Genomic DNA, 13,706 nt, shown 5'->3' on the forward strand with positions numbered 1-13,706 from the left:
CAGAAAAACAGAACAAAAGCCTAAGAGAGACAGCAGCAGCCTGCAAAAGAAGAAGAAGAAGAAGGACAGAAGAAGATCTCCTAAGCAGTGTGGACCACACACACCAACACCAAGAGAGCTCAGACACCACTAACTGCGATATACCGCTTAACAATTGGAAAAACTGTATTCTAGCCTTGATATTTGATTCTTCTAATAAGCTGACTTCAAACCCTTGCCTTACAGAAGAGAAAGTTTAGTGGGACCAGAATTTAAGTTTCACATTGCAATCTCCCTATCTCTTTACTTTCAGGCCACCCAAGCCTCCACCCACTAGTAAATTAGCTAAAGTCAAAGGATGCTGTCCTTTCTTGCCACTGCAGCAGGAAGCTGGATGCTCCTAACTATGCCGCATGCCTTCGCATGGGTGGTTCCACAGCCAAGCCACAATTTCTTGCCCATGGCCACGCATGTCAACCTCTTCTCACATAGGGACTCAGTATACCAGAGCGGCCAGCTGCTCACAGATCAAATCAATAAGATCCAGACAAAAGGCAACAACGACTGGCTCACTGGACTGTTGAAAGACTGGGGCATGAAAGGCTGGCTTTCATCTTTACGTCCAACAATATGAAGTCTAATAAGTCTAAGTGCCGTGTTCTGCATTTTGGCCACAAAAATCCCCTACAGCGTTACAGGCTGGGGACGGTGTGGCTGGATAGTGTTCAGGCAGAAAGGGACCTGGGGGTGCTGGTTGACAGCCGATTGGATATGAGCCAGCAATGTGCCTTGGTGGCCAAGAAGGCCAACGGCATCCTGGCCTGCATTAGGACTTGTGTGAGCAGCAGGAGCAGGGAGGTCATTCTCCCCCTGTACTCGGCACTGGTGAGGCCACATCTTGAGTACTGTGTCCAGTTCTGGGCCCCTCAATTTAGGAAGGATATTGAGATACTTGAGCGTGTCCAGAGGAGAGCAACGAGGCTGGTGAGGGGCTTGGAAAACAAGCCCTACGAGGAACATTTGAGGGAGCTGGGGTTGTTTAGCCTGGAGAAGAGGAGGCTTAGAGGTGACCTTATTGCTCTCTACAACTTCCTGAAGGGAGGTTGTAGACAGGTGGGGGTCGGTCTCTTCCACCGGGCAGCAACTGACAGAACAAGGGGACACAGTCTCAAGCTACGTCAGGGAAGGTATAGGTTAGATATTAGGAAAAAAATTTTCACTGAAAGAATAATAAAGCACTGGAATTGTCTTCCCAGGGAGGTGGTGGAATCACCATCACTGGATGTGTTTAAAAAAAGACTGGACATGCCACTTGGTGCTATAGTCTAGTTGAGATGTTAGGGCATAGGTTGGACTTGATGATCTTAGGGGTCTCTTCCAAACTCATGTTTCTGTGATTCTGTGATTTAGTCAAGACTGTTTTGTGGGCTTTGTTTCTTGTATTCATTGTCTTGGTTATTCTATCCAGTTTTGCTCAACGCTTGCAAAAGTCCATGGCAGAAGCCTTCATTCTTGAAAACAAAAAGGGGGCACTTGTGGAGGCCCAGGGGCCTCTCATTGCAACTGTAATACCTTAGGGCAAAGGGGACCAAGGTGAAACAGAGAAACCCCTCTGAATGCAAGGCTCTCACCCATGGCCACTTGCAGCCTCTTGCAATCCGCAGGTTTTGTTGCTATCACCCACTTCAACTGCCATTTTTTCCTTAGATCTACTCTCCAGAGAATGTTCTCCTCTCTCTTCTCCCCTGCTGGTCCTGGCTTCACCCCTTCTCCCCCCCGAATGAAACCCTCAGACCCCAGCCTCATTTTCTCTCTGGCCCTGGACCCTCTTCATGGCAATGCACAGCGTTTGGAGTTCCACACAAAGACCCATCTCTGGCCTCATTCATCAGCACTTGAAGCAAGTGTGCTCCGGCCTCTGGGAGTGCAGCTCGCTCACACGGGCTCACTGTGGACACGCCGCAATCACACAGTCATTGAGTGCACCAGAGAACCTGGCCTCTAATAAAAGGCATGAATGCCACAAATCACCCAACCCAATGCCTTGCATGTCTCTACTTTTTCCTTCTCCTCTCATCTCTCATGTCACTTTCCCCATTTCCTCTCTCTGCCAGCTTGGCTTCTCTCTCTCCTGGCTGCAGCTTCAGCCACATGTGTGACACTGCAGGAACAGCCTGACCCACAGGGAAGTGGGAGAGGACTCTTTGTCAGCAACTGAAGTCACAGAACAAGGGGGAATGGGATGAAACTGCAAGAGCTGGAATCCATTCCATGATGGCAAGAAGTTCTTTCCTGTCAGGGTGCTTGTCCCTGACACAGGGACCAGCGCAGAGAGGCTGTGCATACCCCATGCCCACCAACATCCAAGGCCAGCTTGGACAGGGGCCGCAGCAACCTGCTGTGCTGGGAGGCTGCTCAGCTTGGAACCAGATGATCCTTAGGGTCCCTTCCAGGCCAAACCATTCAAGGATTTCATCATTCCACCATGCCCATCTCCCAGTGTGGAGCGGCCCTGAAACTTCTGTGACATCACAGCTCCCACAGCGTTCCAGGTGGAACGTCCAGCACCTGGAAACCACCACAGCAGACACTCTGCCTGCTGCCAGCGCTCAGTTGGCGCTCGCTCTGCGCTCTGCCCGTCAGCACTCAGCTGTTGCTGCTGCTGCCTGGCCTTTTCCTGCTGCCTGCTCTGGAGCACCAATCCCAGCAGGATGAGCACTGCTGCGCCAGTGGAGGTACAGTGCCATTCCAGGGAGGAGGCAGCCTGCTTGAGCAGGCTGCAGCCATGTGGCAATGGATGGTGTGGGACAGGAACCCCACTGTGAGATTGTGCTGTCTCTTGCAGACTAACAGAGACACTGTGGTGGCGATGGAAGTGGACATGGTGCTGAATGAGGAAGAGATGATGGAGGTGGACGTGGAAGACCAGGTTGAGGAGATGGAAGTTGTTGAGGAGGATGACATCGAGGCGATGGAAGTGGATGAGAAGGATGAGGAGGACCCCATGGTCCTTGGATGAAGATGGAGCCCCACAAGTAAGACAGGCAGATGCTCCCCATGCCCTGCCCACAGACACAGTGGCTGCCCTGGCGCCAGGCTGGGGCTGGGCTGGATGGCCCCGCTCAGGGACACGCTGCCCGCAGGGGGCCTGGATTGTGCTGCCACAAGCACCAGCCCTGGCCTGCCCTGCACTTGCCTGGGGCCACACCAGCCCTGCCAGCCCTGTCCCAGCTCCTGGGGCCCAGCTGGGCCCAGTGCTGGCAGCTGACTCCAGCTTTGCTTCTTTCTTCCTTCCAGGACTGATGCAGATGATGGCTGTAGATATTACGGCGGTGTATATATGTTTGAAAAGTTAGGATATTTTTGTAAATATGTTCTTAGGTTAGTAGTTCTTTGTAAATATGTTTTGAAGATTGTTACTCCATAGGATCCCATGGAAATATGTGCAGTAGATTGTTGTTGTTGTTGTTATGAGGATTGTTGTAATGAAATGTGTTCTGTAAATCCTCGTGTTTGCCGATGTTCAGCAAATAAATAATGATTCTTTATAAAACTTCACTTCTCTTTCTCATTCCTTTGGGCACTGTCAGAAGCCCGGACCTCCCCCTGACCATCCTAAATGATTCCAGCCCCAGCCAGGGGGCTTTAAATCCCTGGCAGGGGGTTCAGAGACCCTGGCATGTAGCCAAAGACCCCTGGGCCTTTGAATTTAACCCATAAAGCATGTTACCACCTTTATGTCAAGAATTAAAAGTCACAACAATTTAGATAGTCTAGTAATAGTAATCACAAAGTGAACGGAAAACATTTAGAGCACTGTAGACAGAGGTTTTGAACCTTGTACGAAAGAGTTTGGTATTATCTACATAGATAGAAAAATTTGGGTGTACCCAGTCCTTCCTCTTTCTTCTCGCTAGCATCCATATGAAAGACGATATTACCATTCACATATTGGTTTCAAGTAGAAAGTCACTATCTAACTTAAGTAATAGCTATTAAAACATTCTTGTAAACATAGTATAGTCAGGTTTTAATATAAAAGATAACACCAACCCAAGAGGCAAAAAGAGTACCTTAAGCTGACCTGCTGAACAAACCTCAGCAGGCCAGCAAAAAAATGTTTTAGACAAAATATAAAAATCAACCTTAAGAGAGTGAAGCACATACTTCTCAACTCTTCCTTCGACAGCTAAGTTAGAGAAAAAGAGACTTCTAACGTACCTCGAAATCCCCTCAACCAAAGAAAACCCAAGAGGCACAGGCAGCGTTTGCACAGTTGGGATTTCCACTTGTTCCGGGATCCCGGGGCTGGAGCTCCCTGGGGCTGCTGCCACGGCCACCCCGCGGCTGGGGCTCCCTGTGCACAGGGGGTCCCACTGACACCACTGCTGCCGCTGGCCACTGCTGCTGCTCCTGGGCTGGGGCACAGCCGCGTCCCCAAGAGCTGAGCTCTCACCAGCACAGAGGGGGCTCTCACTGCACTGGCCCCTGCAGCCATGCCACCAAAGCAAGGCAGGAAACTTTCAGCCACCCTTCCTGCTGCAGCCACAGCCACTCCTGGCTCCAGAGCCGCCATCAGCCCACAGGGATGCAAAATCCACCTGCCCGCTCTCAAGGCCTTGACAGCCTTGGCAACTGTGGCACCTGCATCTGGGCTGCTGCAGGGGCTGATGTTTAAGGCTTGCAGCCTCCAAAGGCTCCGGGCTCTGCTTCCCACCCTGCTCTGCACTGCCCTGGGCCCGCATTGCTCAAGAGACAAAAGCCAAGCCAGGGGATCCTCACCCTGCCCAAATTGCTGAATTGACTGCAGTCCTTAGGACCTTCTCCACTTTCAAAGAACCTCTTCCTTTGATCACTGATTCGGCACATGTCTATGACCTAGTGCAGCGGGCCGAAAATTCCATTTTCAAAGACATTTCTAACCCCAACTAGAGCATTTGCTTTCCCCTTTCATTTCTCTTCTGTCCCACAGACAACACCCACACTATATCATGCACACAAGGTCTCATACCACCCTTCCTGCATTTATAGTAGGCAATGCTAGAGCAGATGCCTCAGCAATGCTTCTCCAAACCTCCCTACGGAATCTTTCTGACCAGGCTAGGATCCGCCACCACTTCTACCATCAAAACATTCCTGCACCGCTCAGCATCTTTAAAATTACCCAAGATCAGGCAAGATTCATGGCAGCCACCTGCCCAAATTGTCAGCAACGTGCCTTTGCTTCTGTCAGAGCTGCACTCAATCCAAGAGGACTAAAGACTCTCCAGATCGGGCAATCTCACATCACACACCAAGCCCCTTTTGGGAGACTAAAATACATCCCCGTCTCAATCCACACCGACAACGCTGCGGTTTCTGCCCCTGCCCATGCTGCTGAAAAATCAAAAGATGCTATAAAACGTTCCTTTTTAGCCTTTTCCACCTCCCCTGTTCCACAGGAAATTAAAACTGATCATGGTCCTGCTTATACCTCCCACTGATTCCAACCGTTTTCTGACCAGTGGGCTACAAAACATGTCACAGCCATACCACACTCTGCCACAGGACAGTCCATAGTCCAGAGGGCCCACTCTTCCATCCAAAGGATCCTTGATCAACAGAGACAGGGAGTCCACATAGTATCTCCCACTGAGAGCCTGGCCAAGGCCCTTGATGTGCTCAACTTTTTCAACAACTCCCCCAGTCATCAGGCATTTTATATTTAATTGGCAGCCCAATAAAAAGAAAAGCCACCTGTGTTGATCAAAGACCCTGAATCCAAACAAATTATGGGCCCTTTCCCATTCATTACTTGGGAGGGAGGATATGCTTGTGTCTCTACAGCAGCAGGCCCAAGACGCATCCCAGCAAAAAACATAAAACTCTTCTGCCAATGGCCAGGCAAACACCACAGCCACCATCAGAAAAACAGAACAAAAGCCTAAGAGAGACAGCAGCAGCCTGGAAAAGAAGAAGAAGAAGGACAGAAGAAGATCTCCTAAGCAGTGTGGACCGCACACACCAACACCAAGAGAGCTCAGACACCACTAACTGCGATATCCCGCTTAACAATTGGAAAAACTGTATTCTAGCCTTGATATTTGATTCTTCTAATAAGCTGACTTCAAACCCTTGCCTTACAGAAGAGAAAGTTTAGTGGGACCAGAATTTAAGTTTCACATTGCAATCTCCCTATCTCTTTACTTTCAGGCCACCCAAGCCTCCACCCACTAGTAAATTAGCTAAAGTCAAAGGATGCTGTCCTTTCTTGCCACTGCAGCAGGAAGCTGGATGCTCCTAACTATGCCGCATGCCTTCGCATGGGTGGTTCCACAGCCAAGCCACAATTTCTTGCCCATGGCCACGCATGTCAACCTCTTCTCACATAGGGACTCAGTATACCAGAGCGGCCAGCTGCTCACAGATCAAATCAATAAGATCCAGACAAAAGGCAACAACGACTGGCTCACTGGACTGTTGAAAGACTGGGGCATGAAAGGCTGGCTTTCATCTTTACGTCCAACAATATGAAGTCTAATAAGTCTAAGTGCCGTGTTCTGCATTTTGGCCACAAAAATCCCCTACAGCGTTACAGGCTGGGGACGGTGTGGCTGGATAGTGTTCAGGCAGAAAGGGACCTGGGGGTGCTGGTTGACAGCCGATTGGATATGAGCCAGCAATGTGCCTTGGTGGCCAAGAAGGCCAACGGCATCCTGGCCTGCATTAGGACTTGTGTGAGCAGCAGGAGCAGGGAGGTCATTCTCCCCCTGTACTCGGCACTGGTGAGGCCACATCTTGAGTACTGTGTCCAGTTCTGGGCCCCTCAATTTAGGAAGGATATTGAGATACTTGAGCGTGTCCAGAGGAGAGCAACGAGGCTGGTGAGGGGCTTGGAAAACAAGCCCTACGAGGAACATTTGAGGGAGCTGGGGTTGTTTAGCCTGGAGAAGAGGAGGCTTAGAGGTGACCTTATTGCTCTCTACAACTTCCTGAAGGGAGGTTGTAGACAGGTGGGGGTCGGTCTCTTCCACCGGGCAGCAACTGACAGAACAAGGGGACACAGTCTCAAGCTACGTCAGGGAAGGTATAGGTTAGATATTAGGAAAAAAATTTTCACTGAAAGAATAATAAAGCACTGGAACTGTCTTCCCAGGGAGGTGGTGGAATCACCATCACTGGATGTGTTTAAAAAAAGACTGGACATGCCACTTGGTGCTATAGTCTAGTTGAGATGTTAGGGCATAGGTTGGACTTGATGATCTTAGGGGTCTCTTCCAAACTCATGATTCTGTGATTCTGTGATTTAGTCAAGACTGTTTTGTGGGCTTTGTTTCTTGTATTCATTGTCTTGGTTATTCTATCCAGTTTTGCTCAATGCTTGCAAAAGTCCATGGCAGAAGCCTTCATTCTTGAAAACAAAAAGGGGGCACTTGTGGAGGCCCAGGGGCCTCTCATTGCAACTGTAATACCTTAGGGCAAAGGGGACCAAGGTGAAACAGAGAAACCCCTCTGAATGCAAGGCTCTCACCCATGGCCACTTGCAGCCTCTTGCAATCTGTAGGTTTTGTTGCTATCACCCACTTCAACTGCCATTTTTTCCTTAGATCTACTCTCCAGAGAATGTTCTCCTCTCTCTTCTCCCCTGCTGGTCCTGGCTTCACCCCTTCTCCCCCCCGAATGAAACCCTCAGTCCCCAGTCTCATTTTCTCTCTGGCCCTGGACCCTCTTCATGGCAATGCACAGCGTTTGGAGTTCCACACAAAGACCCATCTCTGGCCTCATTCATCAGCACTTGAAGCAAGTGTGCTCCGGCCTCTGGGAGTGCAGCTCGCTCACACGGGCTCACTGTGGACACGCCGCAATCACACAGTCATTGAGTGCACCAGAGAACCTGGCCTCTAATAAAAGGCATGAATGCCACAAATCACCCAACCCAATGCCTTGCATGTCTCTACTTTTTCTTTCTCCTCTCATCTCTCATGTCACTTTCCCCATTTCCTCTCTCTGCCAGCTTGGCTTCTCTCTCTCCTGGCTGCAGCTTCAGCCACATGTGTGACACTGCAGGAACAGCCTGACCCACAGGGAAGTGGGAGAGGACTCTTTGTCAGCAACTGAAGTCACAGAACAAGGGGGAATGGGATGAAACTGCAAGAGCTGGAATCCATTCCATGATGGCAAGAAGTTCTTTCCTGTCAGGGTGCTTGTCCCTGGCACAGGGACCAGCGCAGAGAGGCTGTGCATACCCCATGCCCACCAACATCCAAGGCCAGCTTGGACAGGGGCCGCAGCAACCTGCTGTGCTGGGAGGCTGCTCAGCTTGCAACCAGATGATCTTTAGGGTCCCTTCCAAGCCAAACCATTCAAGGATTTCATCATTCCACCATGCCCACCTCCCAGTGTGGAGCGGCCCTGAAACTTCTGTGACATCACAGCTCCCACAGTGTTCCAGGTGGAACGTCCAGCACCTGGAAACCACCACAGCAGACACTCTGCCTGCTGCCAGCGCTCATTTGGCGCTCGCTCTGCGCTCTGCCCGTCAGCACTCAGCTGTTGCTGCTGCTGCCTGGCCTTTTCCTGCTGCCTGCTCTGGAGCACCAACCCCAGCAGGATGAGCACTGCTGCGCCAGTGGAGGTACAGTGCCATTCTAGGGAGGGGGCAGCCTGATTGAGCAGGCTGCAGCCACGTGGCAATGGATGGTGTGGGACAGGAACCCCACTGTGAGATTGTGCTGTCTCTTGCAGACTAACAGAGACACTGTGGAGGAGATGGAAGTGGACATGGTGCTGAATGAGGAAGAAATGATGGAGGTGGACGTGGAAGAGCAGGTTGAGGACATGGAAGTAGATGTGGAGGATGACATCAAGGAGATGGAAGTGACACCAGGAGGAATTTCCCCAGGGAAATGCTGCTCTGGCCTTGGCAGGGGCTGCCCAGGGAGCTTTGCAGTGCCCATCCCTGCAGCTGTCCCAGGAAGGCCTGCAGGTGGCACTCAGGGCTCTGGGCTGGGGACAAGCTGGGCATCGAGCACTGCTGGGACTCCATGGTCTCACAGACCTTTCCCAACCTTAGTGATTCCATGAGTCTATGATTCTATGAAGACATGATTCAGAACAGAGTTAACTCAAATCTATCATACACAAATATTACAGAGGTCAAAATTCACGTGAATGAAATTTAAGATTATTCTTTAAGACTGAAAGAATCGTATGTCAATGTTGCATATAGGTAAAGCCCTATAAAAGAAGAGCCTTGTTACCCTTGTAAGATGATGCCTCGGGCCTCCTGCTTCGGCTAAGTACAGCTAACAGGCAGGGGTGAGGGGCTCCCAGCAGGGCAGGGAGAGCCGAGCTCAGGATCCCAGGCACCCGAGCAGACGGGGATAGGTGTCTCCTTTATTGAGGTGGGTGTTAATAAGATCCCAGTTCAGTGACTGTTCTCACCAGCAGAGGCTCACCCCACGGCAGAGGAAGCAGCTCTGGGCTGGGCTCCTGCAGCAGCAGTGGAATTCCTTTCCCCAAGAGCAGTGGCTCCCACAGTGCTCCTCCAAAGCCAAGACAGGGCTAGGAGCTGCACCCAGCCCCTTCCCCCAGCCCAAATCCCACCGTAGCTCTGGCCCTCCTCCTGCTTCCCCAGGGAAAACTCCCAAAGAAACAGAGCTCTCCCTTTGTCTGAAGCACCCAGCAATCACCTGCCATTAGCAACTCACTGGCAAGAAATTCTACAGGTGAAAAGGAAGAACAGAAAAGAAAACCCTTCCCCAAACAAGGAGGTGGCCAGATGCTGAAGGAGCACACACACATCCCCAGCTGGTGAGAAACCCTCCCCCTGCCTCAAAGAGGAAGAGTCTGACGGTGCAGGAGTGAAACCCACAGACATTACAACCAGCCAGGTTCCAGCTGAACTGCAAGGGCAGCCACAGCCAGCAGCAGTCGCCCCTGTAGAACCAAGGAGATCGAAGATGAAATCAGAGCACCCAAATGCTGTGGAGTCTGGCAAATCTGGGGCCATCTCAATACACCACCTTCACTGCAACCATTAATGCCCATACCAACCCAGAGACAGTGGGCTCTGCCACCAACAAGCTTAGAAATAATGAGAGTGTGATCAATGGCCCCATGCAGGCCTGATGCAGTCTGTGCTGTGGTTAAGGACCTCAGAAAAGAATTTAAAGAGGAAATGAGGGAGATGAGGCAGGAGGTAAGATAAATGCAGCACTAGTGCAAGTCACAGGCCCCAAAGTCAGAGCCCAACGTTCCCCAGCTACTGTGAGAGTACATCCCACGAGCTGACCTGTGCTTCTTCCTGAGTGACCATGGGGAAGGCATGGGAACGTGGGATGGGAAACCCACTTCTGTCTTAGCAGCACAAGGAGGGAAAACTCAACTCAAGGAAGGAAACACTAATCGAGGGAGTTCCAGTAAGGTGAAGGTAGCCTCCTGCCATGACCAAGCTGCTGGGTATGATCTGTCAGATCCCCTTGAAGGTACCTCTAGTATGAATGCCCAGGAAAGAAAGAATAACCACGGCTAAAGGGGCCCTGCCTCTAGCCAGGGAGAGGCACAGGAAAACCAGGTCTTTTGGATGGTGTGGCTCCAATGGCCTTTCCACATCTTCTGTGGAAAGGAAGGTGCCCACAGCACAGCTCGTACAGCAGGATGCCCAGGGACCAGATGGTGGCTGGCTGGCCATGGGAGCAGCCAAAGAGGATCCACTCCGCTGGGCTGTACTCCGGCATTCCTATGGGACACGGGCGCAGCTCATCAGGCCCATGCTGCTCCCTCCCTCCCTCCCAGCCAGCTCCCGTTCCACAACAGCCAGCCCCTGCCCTGCCAAAAAGCAACTGGGCTGCAGCTGGCTGAAGAAGGATTCTCCCTCCCTCCCTCCCTGTTTCCCCTCTGCCAGCAAAGGGGGGAACCTCCGCTGCCCGGCTGGGCCCAGCTTTGGGCTCACCTGACATCCGGGTGTAGAACATGTCCTGGAGGATCGTGCCGCACCCGAAGTCGATGAGCTTCACCTCGCCCGTGCCCAGGTCCACGAGGATGTTCTCGGCCTTGATGTCGCGGTGCAGACGCCGTGGCTGCTGCAGGGCAGCACGGCCTCCAGCACCGGGCGGAGCAGCCCCCGCGCCACGGGCTCCGTCAGGAAGCCCCGCTCCTCCAGCAAGTGCCAGAGCTCCTGACTGCGCTCCGCACGCTCCATGACCAGCGCCAAGCCGTCGGGCACCTCGAACCAGCCCAGGAGCCGCACCACGCCGCGGAAGCTGGGCCGCCACACCTTCCACAGCAGCGCCAGCTCCAGGGCCACAAGGGCGCCCTTGTGCTGCGGGGGGACCGCGATGCCGACAGCGGGGCCGATGCTGCGCCGCGCCTTGGGCCCCCTGCCCGGCCCTGCCGCGGCTCGCCACTGCCCGGCCCGGCACGCTGCGCGGGCCCCGCTCTCTCCACGCTCGCTCCCCTCCGCCTGCCGCCCTGCCGGGCCTCGCCTCAGCCCCGCCCGGCACGCCCCGCCGGCTCCTCCGCGGGCCCCGCTCCCTCACCGGCCGCGCCCACTCCCAGACGCGCTCCCGGCACGCTCGCTTGATGGCCGCCTGCGAGCCAAGGCCAGCGGCGGGCTCAGCTCGCCGCCCGCCGCCCCGCTCCGACCCGGCCCCGTCTCTTACCGGGTCCCGGAGTAAACGCTGCCGCAGCCGCCGCTGCCCAGCAGCGGCCCTCCCGGCAGAGCTGCTCTGGGCGGCTTCTCCGCCCGTGCGGGCGGCACCGCGCTCTCGCTCTTGTGCCCGGGGCAGCCGAGCGCCCGGCGCGCTGCTGCTTGCCGAGCCGCCCCGGGCTGCGGCGGCTCGGGGCCGGCGGCCGAGCTGGCGAGCGGCGGAGCTCGGAGCGGGGAAGCTGCCGGCAGCGCTGTCGGCGGCGGGCCGGGAGCCGGGCGGCAGCGGGGCGGCTGCGGGCGGAACCGCGGCAGGGGCTTCGTTCGGGGCCGGGGCCTCGGCCGGGGCCGGGCCAGAGCCCGCGCCGGGCGGAGCCGAAAGACCGTGCTGCTCCGCCGGCAGCAGAGCGAGCGGCACCTCCAGCGGCGCCACGGGCGGGACGGAGAGAGCCCGGCGGAGGCGGAAGCACGGCGGGCCGGGCAGCGGCGGGCACGGGGCGGCCCCGCCGAGGGGCGCCGTGTGGGACGCGGCGTGAGCCGGGCGGGAGAGGCGGGACACGGACGGGACGGGACGGGAGCAGAGCGAGTGTGAGAGGGCCAAGGGGATGGGGAGCCAGTGGAAAGTCGAACGGAAAACCCATCGAGAGAAGCGCTGCTGCTGCTGCTGCTGCCCCTGCAGCTGCTGCTGCTGCTGCTGCTGTGCCCCGCGGAACGAAAGAGAGAAAGAAACAAATCACACCCCAAAGTCATTCCTATTAGAGAAATAACCAAAGAAAACAATGGAGCAATAAAGAAGAGTGCTGGCTTGTGACTTCTTTCTTCTTTGGGTGAGACGAAGCATTTCATGGGGAAGAATTGCCTCTTCTGACAGTTTTGCCAGAGTGGACAGGAGTGCAGCATTGAATTTTGAAGTCGAAAAGGGAAATCGTGTCAGTAATGTCATCTCTTTTCATCCTCTCTTGAGACAGTTGCAGGCTGCCAAAAGACATGGGCTGCAGTGTGGAACTTGGGGCCAAGTTTCTTTTTCTGCCAGAGGATGAGGAGGGGAAGCATCCCAGAATCATGGAGTCGTGCCATGGTTGAGCTTGGAAGGGATCTGAAGAATCCCATGGCTGCAACCCCGCTGCTGTGGCTGGGGAGCCCTTGCACTAGACCGGCTTGTCTGGAGCTCCGTGCAGCCCGGCCTTGACCACTGTCAGGGACGGGACATGCACGCCTTCTCTGGGCAACCTGTTCCAGGAGAGTCTTTTTTTCTGAATCCCTTAGCTAAACCTAATCTGTCTCCATTTGGATCCATTCTCCCTTGTCCTGTCCTTGCCTGCCCTTGTACAAAGTGGCGGGGGGGGGGATTGGTTGTGGAAGAGATTAAGAAAAGTGCCCAATGAACAGACAATCAGTGCCCCACCTCTAACAGATAGGAATAGAATTCCCCTATTTGCAACCTAAGACAACTGGGATCCTGGATCCATTTTTCCTGTGGCTGCGGGTCCCAGCCCCAGCGGGGCAGAACTGGGAGCTGGGACTGCGATCCCTGATTGTCGATCCCCTTGTCTCTCTCTCTCCTGTTCCCTCCCTTTCCTCTGGGGGATCACAAATCCCAGAGCAGCTGCAGAGCCCCGTGCCCAGCCCGGGTTTCCCAGCAAAGGGAGGCCTGGGGGTGAGGTGCCCCGGGCTAGCCAGGAATGGGGGTCCGGGGGTCCCTGGGCTCATGGAAACAGGGAATCCAGGGGCTGGCAGAGGGGGATACCCGGGAAAGGGGGTGCAGGGGGTGTTGGTGCAGGACAAGGGAGTGCAGGGGGTCCTGGAACTGGGGAAGGAGATGCAGGGGGGTCCCAGTGCCCCAAAATGGGGATTCAAGGGGGTCCCCGGGGGAGTCCCCAAAGCCCCTCCCAGGGGGAGCAGGAGCTGGGTCGGGAGCTCTGGGCAGAGAAAAGGGGGTGACCCCGGCATGGGGGGACATGGGGGAGTCAGACGCGCTCTGAGGGGGGACACGACCCCCGGGGACCCCCCTCACCTTCTCCCGCAGGGGAGGCCGAGCCCCAGCCCAGCAGATGAAGCCCAACACGAAGCCCCCGAGCCCCGGCAGCACCTTGGGGGGCGT

General features: G+C 54.6%; 1 long non-coding RNA gene across 1 annotated transcript; it reads left to right on the forward strand.

Moving 5' to 3' along the window:
• The first annotated feature begins 2,600 nt into the window (after nucleotides 1–2,600).
• Nucleotides 2,601–3,532, forward strand: LOC135299875 (uncharacterized). The gene is made up of 3 exons (XR_010361714.1): nucleotides 2,601–2,714; nucleotides 2,825–3,014; nucleotides 3,277–3,532. It is a non-coding gene; the product is annotated as an uncharacterized LOC135299875 (long non-coding RNA).
• Nucleotides 3,533–13,706: the final 10,174 nt, after the last annotated feature.

Source organism: Passer domesticus, chromosome 4, assembly GCF_036417665.1.
Source record: "Passer domesticus isolate bPasDom1 chromosome 4, bPasDom1.hap1, whole genome shotgun sequence".
Lineage (NCBI taxonomy): Eukaryota > Metazoa > Chordata > Aves > Passeriformes > Passeridae > Passer > Passer domesticus.